This window comes from Jaculus jaculus, chromosome 11 (genome assembly GCF_020740685.1).
Source record: "Jaculus jaculus isolate mJacJac1 chromosome 11, mJacJac1.mat.Y.cur, whole genome shotgun sequence".
Taxonomy (NCBI): Eukaryota; Metazoa; Chordata; class Mammalia; order Rodentia; family Dipodidae; genus Jaculus; species Jaculus jaculus.
In genome coordinates, this window is record NC_059112.1 from 17607551 (window position 1) to 17627222 (window position 19672).

Here is a 19672-nt window from a genome sequence, read left to right on the forward strand (position 1 = left end):
GCCTCTAGTCGCTGCAAACAAAGTCCAGATACAAGAGCCACCTTGTGCTCTGGCTTGACGTGTGTGGGTATCGGGTAGTCATACTTCCCAGGCAAGGCAAGCACCTTAATCACTAAGCCAGCTTTCCAGCCCAGTACCGCCATTTCTATGGGGAAAAGAAAAGTGTGGATCATTTTCCACATTAAATATTTGAGCACTTTTCTTTTTGTTCAGTTACATTTTAAGTGTTTACAAAACCTTATCTTGGGCTGGAAGGATGGCTTAGTGGTTAAGACGCTTGCCTGCAAAGCCAAAGAACCCAGGTTGGATTCCCCCAGACCCGCGTAAGTCAGATTCACAAGGTGGCACCTGCGTCTGGAGTTGGTTTGTAGTGGCTGGAGGCCCTGGCATGCCCATTCTCCCCTCCTCCGCTCTCTCTTTCCCAATTAATAAAAATAATAATATTCTTTCACCTGGCGTGGTGGCGCACACCTTTAACCCCAGCCCTGGGGGAGGAAGAGGTAGGAGGATCACTGAGTTCAAGGCCAGCCTAGGCTACTGGACTAGAGAGGCACCCTGCCTAAAAAAAAAAAACTTAATCTTTCTCCACACTGACTGTGATGCTGTTCTTACTCTTCTCAACTATAGTGTACTGTGGTGTATTTATGCTAACGCCCTGCATACTTCCCACAAGGGTGTGTACATACTGGTCTGTGGAGTTTCTTAGGGCAGGTGTTGTAAACACACAAATCAGAGATGTGCTCTCGTTGGCAATACCTTTGCCCCACATGTGTCCTTGGCCCAGAATTGGCCTGTCCACTGCCAAGCCGCTGACTTCTTTATTATTCGTGAAGCCGATCTTGTTCTCTCAGAAGCTAAGCATTCAAGGGCAGGGGCTATCAAACTTCTAAAACCTGGGTGGATGGTAACCGTTCTTTTTGAAGTTGACTCTTTTTTGCTTTTAATTTTTTTTTTTTAAATTTATGAGCAGAGAGAGAGAGAGAGATGAAGAGACAGACGGAGAGAATGGGTATGTCAGGGCCTCCAGCCTCTGAAAACAAACTCCATATGCGTGTGCTCTTTTGTACATCTGGCTTTACATGGGTACTGGGGACATCGAACCTGGGGTTGTTAGGCTTTGCAGGCAAGCGCCTTAACCACTGAGCAATCTCTCCAGGCCCCTCCCTTCCCACAGCTGCCTGTTACCAGGAGGCTGTGGGGGCTGTGGGCAGGGAGTAATCTACTTTGGTGCTTGGAGAAGAATGACTGGCCTCCTTGCCTTGCTCCAGAGCCTGGTCCTTAGGCCTCTGACCACACCTCTGCTTACAGGTTCTCCAGGCTGGGCAGGTTGGTGCTTCCCCTCTCTGCTCCTGCTCTTCAGATCTTGACTTCCACCTTACTTCTCCCTAGGTACCCCTCCCCCCCACCTTGGAGAATCGCCTGTTGTCCACAGAGTCAGTAGAGGTTGTGACTCAGCCTGGTTTGGGGGTTCTCCCCTTTGGATACAGTCAGTTTCTGGTGATGACACTGTCACCATGCTATCACGATGTTCTCTCCTCGTCCAGTCTACAGAGTGGCGTATCTGCAGTCCAACCCACATCAACAGTCTGGGGGAGCAGCTGTTTTGGTTGGATTAGGGTCCTAAATTGGCCATGCAGTTCCGTTAGAAAGGAGTGAAATTAGCAGGGTGTGGAGGCACATGCCTTTAATCCTAGCACTGGGTAGGCAGGGGTAGGAGGATCACTGTGAGTTCAAGGCCAGCCTGAGACTATATTAAAAAAAAAGGTGTGTGTGGGGGGGGGGGGGGTTGGTGGCTGGAGAGTCGGGTTAGTGGTTAAGGTGTTTGCCTGCAAAGCCGAAGATCCAGGTTCCATTCCCTAGAACGCGTGTAAGCCAGGTGCACGTGGTGGTGCATTTGTTTGGAGGTCATTTGCAATGGCTGCAAGTCCTGGTGTGTCCATTCGTTCCTCCCCCACTCCCTGTCATAAATGAAGATATCTTAATTTTAAAATCAAGGAGTGAAATTTGTTTGCGCACGCCGGCAGTTGTAAATTATCTTCTTCCACGTGGCGATGACGTTACAAGAGCTGCGTTGAAAGCAGCCACCACAAACAACCTAGAGGAGAGCGTCGCACTGGTTGCCTGTCCCTTGGAACTTGCCTCTGCCCGGCTTGTCTTTGTATCTCTGCTCTGGCTCGACCAGTCCTCTCTGGGAATGGATTATAATGATTTACTTCCCCTGCACGTCTGAGTGCTTCCAGCTCAGATGACCAAAGCTACTGTGGTATAGATGTCGAAAATTACATTTTCTTTTGTTTGGAGGCAACAAGGAAGGAATTTTGCAAAACAGGGTGCCACTAGGGAAACAGAGAACAAACACATGTAAGTATACGTGGGCATAGAATCCAGTGTGGGTTTTGTATTGCTTTTTTGGTTTTGAACTGTTAATCCAAGTTGCATTTCTCCCTTCCAGAAATGACTTATCATTCTTTGGGATTTATTGCCTGTAGTTGGCACTTGTTGAGATTTTAGTTACAAGCATTATCTGTTGATTTCCCACCATGGAAGAGGGTGACTTAGTCCTTTTTCCACTCAGTCCTAATGTGAGCACATCTTCCCTACTTTCCCATCCTTACAATTGATAAAACACGATCTTGGGCAGGAGAGATGGATCAGTGGTTAAAGGACCTTGCTTGGAAAACCTGATGGCCCAGGTTTGATTCCTCAGTACCCACATAAAGCCAGATACACAAAGTGGTGCAAGAAGCTAGACGTGGTGGTACATACCTTTAATCCCAGCACTCAGGAGGCAGAGGTAGGAGGATTGCCATGAATTCGAGGCCATCCTGAGATTACATAGTTAATTCCAGGTCAGCCTGGGTCAGCGTGAGACCCTATCTCAAACAACCAAGAAAAAAAAAAAGGGGGTGCAAGAATTTGAAGTTAGTTTTGCAGTGGCAGGCCCTGGTCCACCCATTCCCCCTCTCTTGCTCTCCTTGCAAATACATAATCCATAAAAATATTAAAAAAAACACGATTAATATTCACAACTAATCCAAGCACAACTTTCTGTTTTCCTTGGAGTTAATAGTGTTTTGACTTGGTCCATTTGTACTCATTAATTAGACTATAACTCTTTTAAAAAATATTTTATTGTTTATTTATAAGAGAGAGAGAGAGAAAGAAAATGGACATGCCAGGGCACTGCAAACTCTAGACACATGCGCCACCTTGTGCATGTGGCTTATGTGGGTCCTGAGAACTCGAGCCTGGGTCCTTAGGCTTCTCAGGCAAGCACCTTAACCACTAAGCCATCTCTCCAACCCAATTCAACCTATAACTCTTGGCTCATCTCCTGTATGTTTCCTCAGATGTCTCAGGCCTTCTGTCAATTCCATTTTTCCCAGGAAGCTGGTTCTGAGCCTCCTGGCTTGCTGCAGTCTGGTGGCTTTGCCATCTACATACAGGGTACAGCTGGCATGCCAGGAGTCCCATCACCTTTTCCTAGGTCAGATCTCCTGATAACCGTATTCTGTCCTCTGTTTTGGTGAACTCCCTTGTTTTCTTCAAGAGCTTCCTGGAAGAGTGTGCATGGGATGTCTGTATGTCTGAGACCAAGAATGCCTGAGAACACCCATTTTATACTTCCAGTTTGGAGCTTGACTGAGTGTGGAATTCTTAGATGGAATGTTTGAAGACATTGTTCCACTGCCTGCTCGTGGTGTTGCTGTTGAGAAATTCGCAACTGGTTTGATTCCTGACCTCTTGCTTGTAACTCATATAGGCCACTGTGAGTTTGAGGCCAGTCTGAGACTACATAGTGCATTTCAGGTCAGCCTGGGCTAGATCGAGACCCTACCTCAAACATCTAAGTTTGTATTCAAGTAGAAAGAGAGAAAGGAGAGAGAAAGGGCATGCCAGGGCCTCTAGCTGCTGCAAATGAACTTCAGATGCATGTACCACTTTTGTGTATCTGGCTTTTCTTGGGTGTTGGGGAATTGAACTCTGATCTTTAGATTTTGCAGCCAAGTGCCTTGGCTGCTGAGCCATCTCTTGAGCCCCTAATCCTTTGCTTTTAAGCCCATTCACCTCTTCCTCTTCCTTATTTATTTATTTATTTATTTATTTGTGATAGACTCTTTCTATAGCAACCAGGAATTTACTATGTAGTCTCAGGCTGGCCTCAAACTCATAGAGGTCCTTCTATCTCAGCCTCCCAAGTGCTGGGATTAAAGGTGTGTGCGCTGGCTCTCCTATTTCATTTTCCTCTGAGGTAGGGTCTTGCTCTAGCCTAGGCTGACCTGGAATTCACTATGTATAGTCTTAGGGTAGCCTTGAACTTACAGCCATCCTCCTACTTCTGCTTCTGAGTTCTGGAATGAAAGGAGTGTGCCCCCCACACCCGGCTTCTACTTCTTTTTAAATAATGAATTGCCTTCAATTACTTAGTCCTTTGGATATTTCACAGTATAAATCATATGTTGTTATCTTCTTACCCTACCAAAATATGACTATTCTTTTTTCTTTCATTCTCTTTGCCTGTACTGGTTTATACATTAAGGAAAAAAGTTTCCTTCCCTGTTCTCTCACTGGAATTTTGGCAGGGAGAGAGTGGAGGATTTTGTTCAACCTGTCCTCAGTGCCTGGAATATAGATTTCCTCACCAGTCTCTACTGGTTTGGTTGGGGCAGCATGTAGCCCTTTTTTCTGCTTGTACCCACAAGTACACATTTTTTTTTTAAATCTTATTTATTTGAGAGAGACAGACAGAAAAAGAGAGAGAGGGAGAGAATGGGCATGCCAGGGCCTTTAACAATTGTAAATGAACTCCAGAGGCACGTGCCATCTTGTGCATCTGGCTTATGTGGGTACTGGGGAATCGAACCTGGGTTCCTAGGCTTTGTAGGCAAGCTCCTTAACTGCTAAGCCATCCTTCTAGCCTGAGCAAGTACACATTTTTAATCAACTTGTATCTGAAATTCTCTCACTGAACATAGTTTGGACCTCAGATGCCTCTTGTTCTCTCTAATTGTCCACTACGAACTGATCAAAGCGGTCACAGGAGGTCTGGGAGGTCCTCAGCCTTGTTCACACTGTTTCTACAGGTGATGTGTGGTAAGATGCCTGAGCTCTGAAAGTCATACCTTTAAGAGAGGCTCAGCTTCTTTAATTTTTTAAAAATTAATTAATTAATTAATTTGACAGAGAGAAAGAGAGAGAGAGAGAGAGAGAGACAGACAGACACTGGGTGTGCCAGAGCCTCTAGCCGCTGCAAACAAACTCCAGATGCATGCACCACCTTGTGCATCTGGCTTATGTGTGTACTGGAAAAATCGAACCTTGGTCCTTTGGCTTTGCAGGCAAGAGTCTTAACCTCTAAGCCATCCCTCCAGCCCAGCTTCTTTAATTTTTAAAAATATTAAAAAATATATTTAGGTATTTGAGAGAGAGGTGCAGAGAGGGAGAGAATGAATGTGTGTGCCAGGGCTTATAGCCACTGAAAACGAACTCCAGATGCATGCATCACCTTGTGCATCTGGCTTATATGGGGCCTGGGGAATCAAACCTGGGTTCTTTGGCTTTGCAGGCAAGTGCCTTAACCATTAGACAATCTCTCCAGCCCTAATTATTTATTTTATTTTATTAAAAAATATTTTACTTTTATTTATTTGACAGACAAAGAGAGAGAGAGAGAGAAAGAGTGAATGGACAGGCCAGGGCCTCCAGCCACTGCAGAGGAACTCCAGACATGTTTGCCCCCTTGTGCATCTGGCTAATGTGGGTCCTGGGGAATCAAACCTGGGTTCTTGGGCTTTGCAGGCAAGTGCCTTAACCGCTAAACCATCCCTCCAGCCCCAGCCCTAATTCGTTTTTTTTTTTTCTTTAATAAGAAGGTTGTGATGACACACATCTTTCAAAATTTTTTTTGTTCATTTTTATTTATTTATTTGAGAGCAACAGACAGAGAGAGAAAGAGGCAGGTAGAGAGAGAGAGAGAATAGGCTCTCCAGGGCCTCCAGCCACTGCAAACGAACTCCAGACGCGTGCACCCCCTTGTGCATCAGGCTAATGTGGGTCCTGGAGAATGGAGCCTCAAACCAGGGTCCTTAGGCTTCACAGGCAAGAGCTTAACTGCTAAGCCATCTCTCCAATCCCCCTAATTCTTTTTAAAAGATTTATTTTATTTATTTAATAGAGACACAGGGAGAGAGAGGGGGGGGGGAGGGAGGGAAGGAGGGAGGGAGGGAGGGAGAGAGAAAATTAATGGATGCGCCAGGGCCTCTCGCCACTGCAAATGAACTCTAGACGCATGCGCCCCCATGTGCATCTGGCTTATGTGGGACCTGGGACTCGAACCTAGGTACTTAGGCTTCGCAGGCAAGCACCTAAAGTGCTAAGTCATCTCTCTAGGCCTATATTTAAAAAATGTATTAATTTATCCGGGCGTGGTGGTGCACACCTTTACTCCCAGCACTCGGGAGGCAGAGGTAGGAGGATCGCCATGAGTTCGAGCCCACCCTGAGACCCACATAGTGAATTCCAGGTCAGCCTGGGCTAGAGTGACACCCTACCTCAGAAAAGCAAAAAAAAAAAAAAAAAAAAAAAAAGAAAAAAAAATAAAAGAAAAAAAATTTTATTAATTTATTTGAGAGAGAAAGAGGAAAATAGAATGTGTGCACCAGGGCCCTGGGGAATCGAACCTGGGTCCTTAGACTTTGTAGGCAAGTGCCTTAACTACTAAGCCATATCTCCAGACCTATTTCTTCTTCTTCTCCTTCTTCTTTTTCTTTCCTGAGGTAGGGTCTTGCCATAGCCCATTTGGATCTGGAATTCATTATGTAGTCTCAGGGTGGCCTCCAGTGCACTGGCAATCCCTCCTGTGCCTCCCCAGAGCTGGGCTTAAAGGCGTGCGCGACACTGTGCCGGGCTACGGCGAGGGTCCTTCCGTGTGTCCGCCTCTTCAGCCTGAAAAGTGAACCTGGCGTCATGGTGGCTCTGTGGTCTCAGTGGCAGGCGTGATTTCTGCGGAAGCCCAGGTACCACACAGCTGCCTTCCTTCCCAGCAGCAGAACCGTCTCTTCCTGTTCTCATGCCCTTCTTGGAATGTGCCCTACTTCCCGTTCCTGGCTGGCAGAGCAGAGCTGACTGGCTCACCCACTTTCCCAGCCCCAGTTTACCAGCCGAGTCGGCCTCCAGGCCAGCTTTGCCCAGCAGCCTGACCTCCCGCATTCGCCCGCAGCGTTCTCTGTGGTGCCACACTGAGGAAGGGGGCGTGCACCAGCCTCCCCGGAGGGAGCTAGGGTGAGCCTTGTTCCCAAACCTTGTCTCCTGCAGCTACAGTACCCGCCATGGCAGCGGGGCCACGGGAAGACAGCACCCGCAGTGGCCGTGGCTGCAGTGGACCAGGCGTGGTTGAGGCTGGTGGATGGCAGTGAGGAGAAGCGATCAGAAAAGACCTGTCGCGCTGCTTCTCACAGCAGCTGACAGCTTGCTAGGGAGAAACCTGGAGACTCCTCCTTGCTCCCACTGTGCCTTCGTAGGCCACCTTCCCCTTTGTTATTCCTTTTTTCTTTTCTTTTTTCAAGGTAGTGTCTCACTCTAGCCCAGGCTGACCTGGAATTCACTATGGAGTCTCAGGGTGGCCTCGAACTCTCAGTGATCCTCCTACTTCTGCCTCCCAAGACCTGTGCAACCATGCCCAGCCTTCTTTTTTTGTTTTGAGACAGGTTTTCTCTGCCTAGCTCAGGCTGGCCTTAAACTCAAGATCCCCTCTTGCCTTAGCTTTCCCAGTGTTGGGAGTACAGTTGTGAACCACCATGCCTACTGACCTGTTTTACTAAAGAGAGAAAAAATACATATATATCATATACATTACACTATCTGTAATATATATTTATATATTGATAGTTGAGACATGGTATTTTGGTTAATCTTGGTTGTCAGTTTGACAGGGTTTGGAATCCCCATGGAAACAAACCTCTGGGCCTGTCAGTGAAGGATATTGAAGATGAGATTAATTGAATCGGAAAAACCCACACTAAATGGGGGGGGGAGGGGTTGCTGCCAATCCATGGGAGGCTGTGCTGGACTGAATAAAAGGAGAAAGCAGTGTGAACACCAGCATTCAAGGATCTCTGCTTCCCGACTGGGTACACCGTGACCAGCTGCTTCGGCTCTTGCCACCATGCCTTTCTTGCTCGCCCAGGGAAAGCACAATACTGAATAAATTCTTTTTTTTAAATAATTTTCTTTTTCCTTCTCCTTCTTCTCCTCCTCCTCCTTCTTCCTTCTTCTCCTTCTTCTTCTTCCTTCTCCTCCTCCCTCCTCCTCTTTCTTCTCCTCCTCCCCTCCCCCTTCCCCGCTTAACTGCTAAGCCATCTCTCCAGCCCTGAATAAATTCTTTTTTTTTAATTTTTAATTTTTTATTAACATTTTCCATGATTATAAAAAAATATCCCATGGTAATTCCCTCCCTCCCCCCCTGAATAAATTCTTGATCAGTGCACTGAATGAGTTTTCCCAGATAAACTTGGGCACTTTGCAGTTAAAAAGATTTGAAGGGCTGGGGAGAAGTCTTAGTGGTTAAGGCGTTGGCTGTGAAGCCAAAGGACCCAGGTGTGATTCCCCAGTTACCCACGCAAGCCGGGTATGCCCATTCTCTCTCTCTGCCTTTCTAAAAATAAATAAGTAAAAGTTGAATGCTTAAAAAAAAATTAAAAACTGGGCGTGGTGGCTTAATCCCAGCACTAGGGATGCAGAGGCAGGAGGATTGCCATGAGTTCAAGGCCACCCTGAGACTCCATAGTGAATTCTAGGTCAGCCTGGGCTAGAGTGAGACCTTACCTCAAAAGACCAAAAAATAAAAAAATAAAGCAAGCAAACAAACAAACAACAACAACAACAAATTTGGTCATGGGCTGAGCATGCAGCTTGGTGGTGGAGCGCTTGCTTAGCATGTACAAGGTCCTAGATTCAAGCCGCAGTACTGCAAAAAGAAAAGAAGATTGGATCATAATTATCCAAGCTGTCTAAACTCGTTACGACGACTTCCCTTTCTTTTTGGCTGTATAGATGGAAGCATGGAGTATTTATGTTTTCCCTAGTGTATGGATTCATACAACTTGGAAATAATCCTCACAGGCACGTGTAATGGTTAATATTTTCCATCCATATATCTTCCTCTTCACACAGCGCTGTGATTGTCATGGGTTTTGTGGTAAAGAGAACAGCTTTGTAGGAGGGAGGGAACTGTGTGTGGTTAGGTTGTCTCGTTGGAGCACTGTATATTTTTCTGAAGGAGGAAAACCTTTATCTGGATTTCAGGATCATGTACATATTCTTTTTTTTTTTTTTTTGTGCCTACATGTAATTTATTGCCAGAGTTGAGTTTTTGAACTGCTTAGCTATACAGTATCAAAGGGATGGACTTTAGATTATTTTCTATATGAAATCGTGATCCTATAGACCCTCAAATGTCTTACTCCTTTTTAAAAAAAAAACTTTCTATTTATTTGACAGAAAGAGGGAGATACAGAGAAATGGGCACTCCAGAGCCTCTAGCCACTGCAAACGAACTTCAGATGCATTCACCACCTTGTGCCTCCGGCTTTACATAGATACTGGGGAATCGAACCTGGGTCCTTTGGCTTTGCAGGCAGGTGCCTTATCCACTAAGCCATTTCTCCAGCCCTGTTTACTTTTTGAGGCAGAGTCTTTTGCCCTGACTGACCTGGAACTTACTCTGTAGCACAGGCTGGCCTTAAACTCACAGCGATTTTCCTACCTCCATCTCCAGAGAGTTAGGTTTAACGGTATGAGCTACCCAAACCCAGCCTCCACTTTACTTTTCATCTTTGTGAATTTCTACTGATTCCATGGGGGGAAATTGAAAAGATGACTCTTTAGCGAACAGTGTCATGTCCTCTGTTACTGTTTCCTTAGACATCCTCTGTCCTCCCAGAACTAAGTTTCAGCCACAGCTTGGGCCATCTCCATGATGGTCCCCAAACTGAAACTATAGCTTGCTTTTTTTCCTACACAGGAGTGATTGTTTTCTACCAACATGATTGAAGCATGCAGTCATGTTACTCTCCATCGTTACAGTTGTTGTTTTTAGTTGTGTGTGTGTCTGTGTATGTATGTGTGTGTATGATGTGTGTTTGTGTGGGCGCATATTCCACTACATGAGTGGGTGTCAGAGACCAATTTTGGAGTGTTTGTCTTGTCCTTCCACCTTTTTTTTAATTTTTTTTTTTTTTTTTATTTTTGTAGGCTATAGCTCTAGCCCACGGCTGACTTGGAATTCACTATGTAGTCTCAAGCTCAGGCTGGCCTCGAACTCATAACAATCCTTCCACCTCTGCCTCCTAAGTGCTGGGATTAAAGGTGTGTGCTGTCACACCTGGGCTTTTTTTTTTTTTTTAAAGGTTTATTTTTGGACTGGAGACATGGCATAGTGGTTAAGATGCTTGGCTGCAAAGCAAAAGGACCCAGGTTCGATTCTCCAGGTCCCACATAAGCCAGATGCACAAGGTGGCACATGGGTTTGGAGTTTATTTGCAGTGGCTAGAGGCCCTGGCGTGCCCATTTTCACTCTCTCTCTCTCTTTCTCTGTCTCTAATAAATAAATAAAAATATTATTTATTCATTTGAGAGAGAGAGAGAGAGAAAGAGAGAGAGAGAGAGGGAGGGAGGGAAAGAAGCACAGAGAGAGGGGGAGAGAGGTAGATAGAGAATGGTGTGTCAGGACCTCCAGCTGCTGCAAACAAACTCCAGATGCATGTGCCACTTTGTGCATCTGGCTTACATGGGTCCTGGGGAATCAAACCTAGGTCCTTTGGCAAGTGGCTTAACTGCTAAGCCACCTCTTCATCTCCCCTTTTTCTTGAGACAAAGTCTGCTTTTTTTAAAAAAAATTTATTTTTTAGTTTATTTATTTATTTATTTTTGCGGCTGCATGTGTATTTGAGCTTTCAGATTCTGAGCTCTGGCACTGCCTCCCATTGAGATAGGGACATTGAGATCACAGACTCATGTTTCACCTCTCATGGGTACTGGGAAATTGAACTCAGGCTGGAAGACTTGCAAGCAAGGGCCTTAAGCTGCTGAACCATCTCCAGCCCTTGTTGGAATTATTTTTGCTTCACAGAAGACAGTTGGTTCCTTTTTCACTTCCAAGCTAAAATAAAAAATGTTTGATCTTTTAGCTATGCAGGGAAACAAGAGACTTAGCAGGGTGTGAGTGTGGTCAGATATGTACATTTAAGTCTCTGGGCTTTTAAATTTATTTTTTAAGGTGTATTTGTCACATAGTTAAACAAGGTCTAGAAATACTGCACCAAACAATCCTTGATGATGGGAGCTGGAGAGATGGCTCAGTGGTTAAAGGTTCTTGCTTACAAAGCCTGATGACCCAGGTTCAATTCCCCAGTACCCACATAAAGCCAGATGCATAAAGTGGTACATGAGTCTGGAGTTTGTTGCAGTGACAGGAGGCCATGGCATGCCATTCTCTCTCTCTTGCAAATAAATATATAAATATTAAAAATAAGATCCCTTGGTGATAAGTTCTGGAGTAATAGTAGGAAGAAGTTTGGGCTCAGAGTTGCTAATAACACCTTCCTGCCTCCCCCAATTCCTAACCAAGGATTGATTTGTAAGGACCAGCAAGGGTTCTTAGACACTGTGCTCTTTGGGCCTCCCTTGCCATCTTTTAAAAAGAATCTTACCTTGTGTATTCATTGTTAAATATTACAAACAATATTGAAACTTACAAAGAAATTGAAAACAATTCCCCAAACCATTTTAGAATCTATTGAATCATCTTCTCTGTTATCATTTGGACTTCTTTAAAATTCTTGGTATTGGGCTGAGGAGATGGCCTAGTGGTTAAAGACACTTGCTCTGCAAGCCTGCTGACTTGAGTTCCAATGCTAGGCACTTACCCATGTAGTCAGATGCAAAAATTGGCACACTTGTCTAGTCACAGTGTGTTTACAGCATTGGGAGGTGGAGTCAGGAAAATCCCAAAGCTTGTGGGCTAGTTAGTGTGATCTTCCTAGGAGCAGACAGAAACCTGTCTTCAGCAAGGAAATGACTCACACTGATCTTGTCCTCTGACCTTCACAGACATTGCATGACATTCACATGTGCTCTCATGCACGCCTGAGCACGTGTGCACACACACACACACACACACACTCATACACACAAAATAATCCTCAGAACCTTTACAGAAAATAATTAACCTGGACTGTCATGGCGGGCGTACTGAAGAAGACCATTGGGCTGGCGGGATTGGCCGTGTGTGACACTCCACATGATAGACTCAGAATATTGTACACAAAGATTCTTGATATTCTTGCTCAAATTCCTAAAAATGCAGCATACAGGAAATATACAGAGCAGATTACAAATGAGAAGCTGGCTATGGTTAGAGCGGAATCAGATGTTTAAAAACTAGAAGATCAACTTCAGGGTGGCCAAATAGAAGAAGTGATTCTTCAGGCTGAGAAAGAACTAAGTCTGGCAAGAAAAATGTTGCAGTGGAAACCATGGGAGCCGCTGGTAGAAGAGCTTCCTGCCAACCAGTGGAAATGGCCGATCTAATCATAACTGCATGTCTCTTATGGGTTGATGAGAAACAGATGAAATTCAGTGTTTTTTTATTTAAAATGTGTCCCTATTACTGACCTCTTATACAAGAAGGCTAATAAATGAGAAAGGTATTGTGAGAGTTTTTGATTTGCATAGTATTCACTTAAGATTATTTCAAAAATGACATTTATGTGAAGAAAAAGCTTGTTGGAAGATTGAAAACTAAAAACATTTCTACAGGGCTGGAGAGGTGGCTCCATAGTTAAGGCACAAGATGTCACATGTATCTGGAGTTTGCAGCAGCTAGAGGTCCTGATGTGCCCAAGTTCTTTCTCTCTTTCTCCCTCTCTCTCTCTCTGCTTGCAAATTAAATAAATAAGATTAAAAACAACAACAAAGCATTCCTACAGTTGCAGAGGTCATGATGGAAAGGTGAAGTCTCTATAGTAGTGTGCAGTGTGTCAGTAAAAAAGTATTGATCATTTTGAACTCATGCATGTGAATTATGTTCAGCTGAGAAAAAATGGCAAACTTTTGTGATAAAATTTTAAATTGCAGTCAAACCTCTGATCTTCTGTATGAAATAAAATTTAAATATGTATTTATAAAAAAACAAGAAAATAATTAACCTGGATTGGGGAGATGGCTTAATACTTAAGGCCCTTGCCTGCAAAGCCAAAGGACCCAGGTCCAGTTCCCCAGGAGCCATGTAATCCAGATGCACAAGGTGGCACATGCGTCTGGAGTTCCTTTGTATCAGCTGGAGGCCCTGGTCCTCTCTCTCGCTAATAAATAAATAAAAATATATTAATTTTTAAATTAAATTTAATTTAATTTTTATTTATTTGTTTGAGAGCAACAGACAAAGAGACAGAGAGAGAGAGAGCGAGTGAGAGATAGAGAGAGAGAGAGAGAGAGAGAGGGAGGGAGGATGTGTGTACCAGGGCCTCCAGCCACTACAAACGAACTCCAGATGCATGCGCCACCTTGTGCATCTGGCTAACGTGGATCCTGGGGAATTGAGCCTTGAATGGGGTCCTTAGGCTTCATAGGCAAGCGCTTAACTGCATTTATCCAGCCCACTAAAAATATTAAAAAAAAAGAAAATAATCAACCTGAGGAACATCAGATACAACTGTTTATATAACTAAATTCTGTAATCTTTATTTGCCTGAAATTACTCTATGAGACTATATTGTTTATTATATTATTTCATGTAGATGTTTGCTTATAGAATGATTACCGTGTTTAAAAATATTTATTTATTTGAAAGAGAGAAAGGCAGATAGGGAGAGAGAGAGCAAGTGAGCCTGGGAGGGCTTCTAGCCACTGCAAATGAACTCCGAACACATGCACCACCCTGTGTTTCTGGCTTTACGTGGGTCTTGGAGAATCAAACCTGGGTCCTTTTGGCTTTGCTGGCAAGTGCCTTAACCACTAGGCAATCTTTCCAGCCTGATTATCCTTTTTTTTTTTTTTTTTCTCAAGGTAAGGGTCTCACTGTAGTTCAGGCTGACCTGGAATTCACTATGTAGCCTCAGGGTGGCCTCAAACTCTCCTACCTCTTCCTCCTGAGTGCTGGGATTAAAGGCATGTACTACCATACCCGGCCTCATGATTATTATTATTATTATTATTTTTTTTTTTTTCCTGAGGTAGGGTCTCACTGTAGCTCAGGCTGACGTGGAATTCACTATGTAGACTCAAGGTGGCCTCAACAATCCTCCTACCTCTGCCTCCCGAGTGCTGGGATTAAAGCCATGTGCCACCACGGCCAGCTGGTTGTCATTTTTAATAGCTACATGATAGGCCATTATGATTATACACATTAGTATTTTGAGTTGCTCTTTAACTGTTGGGTGCTTAGATTATTTACTTTTTCTTTTTCAAGATTAGAGAGAGACTTTATTAGGTTAAGAGAAGAAAAGAGGGACTGGAGAGATGGCTTAGCAGTTGATGTGCTTGCTGCCAGAGCCAAATGACTCAGGTTCAGTTCCCCAGTACTCACATAAAGCCAGATGCACAAGGTGGTGCAAGTGTCTCGTTCATTTGTGGTGGCTAGAGGTATATCCATTCTCTCTCTCTCTAGCTGCCTCTTTCTTTCCCAGATAAATAAATAAAATATTAAAGAAAGAGAGAAGGAAAGAGGAGATTATGAAGAGCTCCTGCCTATGAGAAAGCAGGAAAGGGTAAAACACACCTAGAGATCCAAATTAGGGTCATATATAGGTTCTGAATAGGAGCTAAGCTAACCAACCAGGATGCCAGGTTCAGATTTTATCCTTTCAGGAATCTTTTCTCTCTCTCTCTCTTTTTTTAAGGTAGGGTCTCACTCTACCCCAGGCTGACCTAGACTTCACTATGTCGTCTCAGGGTGGCCTCGAATTTATGGCAATCCTCCTACCTCTGCCTCCCAAGTGCTGGGATTAAAGGCATGCACCACCACGCCTGGCTAATTTTTATATTTTACTTGTTTATTTGAGAGAGAGAGAGAGGGAGGGAGGGAGAGAGAAAGGGGCAGATAGAGAGAATGGTCACTCCAGGGCCTTCAGCCACTGCAAACAAACTCCAGATGCATGTGCCACCTTGTGCATCTGACTTATGTGGGTCCTGGGGAATTGAACTTGGGTCCTTTAGCTTCTCAGGCAAGTGCCTTAATTGCTGAGCCATCTCTCCAGCCCCTTTCAGCAATCTTAACTCCAGGAAAGAGGAACTCCTGCTTAGGAAGGGACTCAGGTTGTTTATGGAATGGTGGATCTAGGGAACTCCTTCAGACAAGAGATGAGGAGAAGCCAATCCTTCTCTGACCTCTAGCAAATGAAGACTGCAAGGGCAGCTCAAGGACATTCCCTGCTTTTTTGTTGGGGGTGGGCCCAGTCACCCTAAACTGCCTCAGTCCCCCCTCTGAAGAAGCAGTCCTAATTGACGTTAGTGAATTGGGGCGATTGCTGACCTGGCTTCTTTGAATTGAATGGGGTCCTGTGGTGTGGCAGTTGGAAAACTCCAGTGAGTTGATCTAAGGGGCCCCCAAAAGTGCACTGGTGGCACGAAGGAAGACAGTCTTGGAAGAATAAATTATTTACCTTTTAAAAAATGTAAATATAAATATAAATATTATGGGCCAGGCGTGGTGGTGCATGCCTTTAATCTTAATCTTAGGCAGAGGTAGGAGGATCACCATGAGTTGAAGGCCTACGTGAGACTACATACTGAATTCCAGGTCAGCCTGGGCTGGAGTGAGACCCTACCTCGAGAAAACCAAAACAAAAAACACACATTTATATAAATATTACATTTCTTCTTATTGGATCAACTCAGGACTTTGCATATATTAGGCAAATGTGCTGCCACTGAGTGGCACCCGCAATCTCCACCTCTTTTTTTAAAATTTATTTGAGAGTGACAGACAGAGAGAGAAAGAGGCAGATAGAGAGAGAGAATAGGCGCGCCAGGGCCTCCAGCCACTGCACACGAACTCCAGACACGTGCACCCCCTTGTGCATCTGGCTAACGTGGGTCCTGGGGAATAGAGCCTTGAACTGGGGTCCTTAGGCTTCACAGGCAAGTGCTTAACCATTAACCCATCTCTCCAGCCCCAATCTCCACCTCTAAATAGAAGTATGTAATGCTGATGTACTCCTTTCTGTTTGGGTGCTGTTTTTCAAAATACCACCTTGGGATAAATCTGTTTTCCACTAACTATTGTTAGAAGAACACAAAAATCATTTTTAAAAAAGCTGTAAGTTTCTCTTTTCTTCCGTTTTGGTCTCCTGGGTTGAAAGTGCAGGGATAGGAGGCTAACCCAGAACCTTCTAGACCCTCCGTGTACCGAGTTAGGTTACAGGCGGGATCTCACAGTTGGAAGAACAAGACAGGCCTTTTTACAGATGGTGTGTTCTTGTTGGATGTTTGGTAGGAAAAATCTCCAGAGGTCAGTAACAAAAGGTGGAGAGGTTGTCATGGTAACTTTGACCTCTGTACCAGGGTTTAATGAACCTTCCTGTGCACTGGGAAGGCCTCTGAGGTCTTTGGGAAACTCCAGCCTCCCACTCATTTCCCCATTCCTTGACTGAGTGAGCAGGGCTAAGGTATGCTGGCATCCGTAAATGTTGTTTCTTGATAAAGAACTCCGGTGGCCGGGTGTGGTGGTGCACATCTTTAATCCCAGCACTTGGCAGGCAGAGGTAGGAGGATCGCCGTGAGTTCGAGGCCACCCTGAGACTCCATAGTGAATTTCAGGTCAGCCTGGGCTAGAGCGAGACCCTATCTTTAAAAAAAAAAAGATCTCGAGTGGAGTGGAGTGCATTTCTGCTTAGCTTCTCCTCCTGACATCTTTCTTGCTATCCTGTTGCAGGTTTCAAGCCTCGCTTCTATTTCTAAGTCAACTATTAACTGGAATTATGTTCCCATGCTTCAGGTTTCTGTCTATTAAACAAAGCATAACGACACATCATTAATGGCCCACTTCAGAAAGATTCATGGCCTCATGCTTGTAAAGAACTTTGAGCTTTTCTGAGAGTGTTTTATACACATTCATGAACAATGAGATGGCTCTGTTGGGCAAAAGGCATCTGTATTATGACCATTTTATAGCTGGGAACAGCAAGCCTTAGAGAAGATGAGTTGCTGAGAGTCAGACGGTAAATTGAGTGTCCGTAGAATCTTTCTCAAGCTTGGTAGAACAAATGGAATGTAAATTCCTCCCTTCATGTGTGTGTGTGTGTGTGTGTGTGTGTGTGTGTGTGTGTGTGTGTGTGTATAAGCATACTCACACACTCCTTTAACCAAATGCAACAGTTTTGGGGACATCATGCTATTCTTTGTAAAGAGCAATGCTTGAAATGTTTGCTAGCTTTTATACTTATTTATTTATTTATGAGAGAGAGAGAAAGAAAGGGGGTGGGGAGAGAGACACAGAGAGAGAATGGACGCACCAGGGCCTCTAGCTACTGCATATGAACTCCAGATGCATGTACCACCTTGTACATCTGCCTTATGTGGGTACTAGGGAATCACACCTCGGTCCTTAGGCTTTGTGGGCAAGCACCTTAACTGCTAAGCCATCTTTCCAGTCCATTTGCTAGCATTCTTTTTTTTGAGGTAGGGTCTTGCTCCAGTTCAGGGCTGACCTGGAATTCACTATGTAGTCCCAGGCTACCCTCAAACTCACAGTGATCCTTCCACCTCAGTTTCCCCATTGCTAAGATTAAAGATGTGCACCACCATGCCCAGGGGGTTGGGAGGGGAGAGAGAGAATATGAATATGAATGGGCATGCCAGGGCCTCTTGCCACTGCTAATGAACTCCAGACACACCATTGGGCTTTTCAAGCAAGTTCCTTTAACCACTGAGCCATCTGGCCAGCTCACATCCCAGTTTTTGACTTAAGAAAGATGTGCAGCTATTATTATTATTTCTTTTTGGGGGGGAGGGGGACTTGAGGTAGGGTCTCATTCTAGCCCAGGCTGACCTGTAGTCTCAGGGTAGCCTTGAACTCATGGTGATCCTCCTACCTCTGCCTCCCAAGTGCTAGGATTAAAGGTGTGTGCCACCATGCCCGGCTGCAGCTATTATTTTTTTTTCTAAATTCTTTGCTAACGGCATTTACAAAGTGCATAACTTGAGACAAAATTCTACATGAGGGCTGGAGAGATGGCCTAGTGGTTAAGGCACTTGCCTGCCAAGCCTAAGGACTCATGTTTGACTCTCCAGGTCCCACATAAGCCAGACGCACAGTGATGCAAGCACACAAGCTTACACGTATGCACAAGGGGGTGTATGTGTCTGAAGTTTGATTGCAGGGGCTGAGGCCCTGGCATGCCAATTCTCTCTCTCTCTCTCTCTCTCTCTCACTCTTGCTCTCTGCATAAAAAAAAGGGCAGTTTGAGAGATGGCTTAGCGGTTAAGCACTCGCCTGTGAAGCCTAAGGACCCCGGTTCGAGGCTCGGTTCCCCAGGTCCCACGTTAGCCAGATGCACAAGGGGGCGCACGCGTCTGGAGTTCGTTTGCAGAGGCTGGAAGCCCTGGCGCGCCCATTCTATCTCTCTCCCTCTGTCTATCATTCTCTCTATGTCTGTTGCTCTCAAATAAATAAATAAAAAATAAACAAAAAAAAATTAAAATAAAAAAGGGCAGTTTGTTGGGCTTGCCTAAAAAAAAAAAAAAAAATGCCAAGTGAACCTTAGCTGTTCTCACAAATAGTACAGAAATGTCATTTTACCTATTTTCCAATGATCGTTTGCAGTGTTGTAATCAGTGTACCTTGACATAGTGGACTTGGGAAAAGCAAATTGATTCAGGAGTGGTCTGGAAAACTTAGGAAAACACTCATCCAAATCTTCATTGTAGGGAGATAAATGAGGTGGTCGCCATGGTTAGACATCTTCAGAAACTGAGCCGAATTATACAGAAGTCGTTCACCTGAACCTTCTCTCCTCTCCAGCGATGAGCATTCCAAATGTTTGTTGGGACTTACAGCGTGACAAGTCTCATGCTAAACTCTTCACAAGGATTATTACGTTTAATCCTTTGGGTAACTCTGGGAACTGGGTAAGCTTATCTTCAGTATTTTTCTAGATGAGGGAGCTGAAGTTCAGGGAGATCCTATAACACATTGTGAGTGGCACAGGCAGTGTTCCAATGCAGCCGGAATCCCTGGCTCTCCTCTGTATTCTGCTGAGCCCCGCTCCCTGAGTTATGCTCCAGCTTTTCCTCCTGCCAACCTAGGAGCCGATACAATGCTCTGCTTCAGATAAAACCGAAAGCAGCCAGTTTATCTGGGCAGTGTCCCAAGCTCTTAACCCTGCAGGTCTGAAGTCTTCACAGCAATGTTGTCACGTGGAAAGGGGATGTGGCTCAGTGGCAGAACTCTCACCTACCACATGCAAGGTCCTGGGTTCAAATCCTAGCACTACAGACCTGCAAAAATGTATAGTGCCTGTGAAAGGAAAAAGCAAGCCAGACGTGGTGGTGTATATCTTTGATTTCAGCGCTCAGGATGTAGAAGTAGGAGGATTGTTGTGAGTTTGAGGCCAGCCTGAGACTACGTAGTGAATTTCAGGTCACCCTAGGCTAGAGTGAGACCCTACCTTGAAAC

General features: G+C 44.8%; 1 protein-coding gene and 1 pseudogene across 4 annotated transcripts in view; both read left to right on the forward strand.

The window, feature by feature from the left end:
- Tec (tec protein tyrosine kinase) overlaps positions 1-19672 on the forward strand; it is a 148946-nt gene that overhangs the window by 1171 nt on the left and 128103 nt on the right. Inside the window, exon 1 of one of the 4 annotated variants that reach the window (XM_045130228.1) lies at positions 7194-7281. The exons of the other annotated variants lie outside the window; for them this stretch is intronic. The gene's annotated coding sequence lies outside the window, so the exon portion shown is untranslated. Of the gene's footprint in view, positions 1-7193; positions 7282-19672 lie in introns of those variants that run through there. 4 annotated transcript variants of the gene reach the window in all.
- On the forward strand, positions 12238-12715 carry LOC101604172 (annotated as a pseudogene).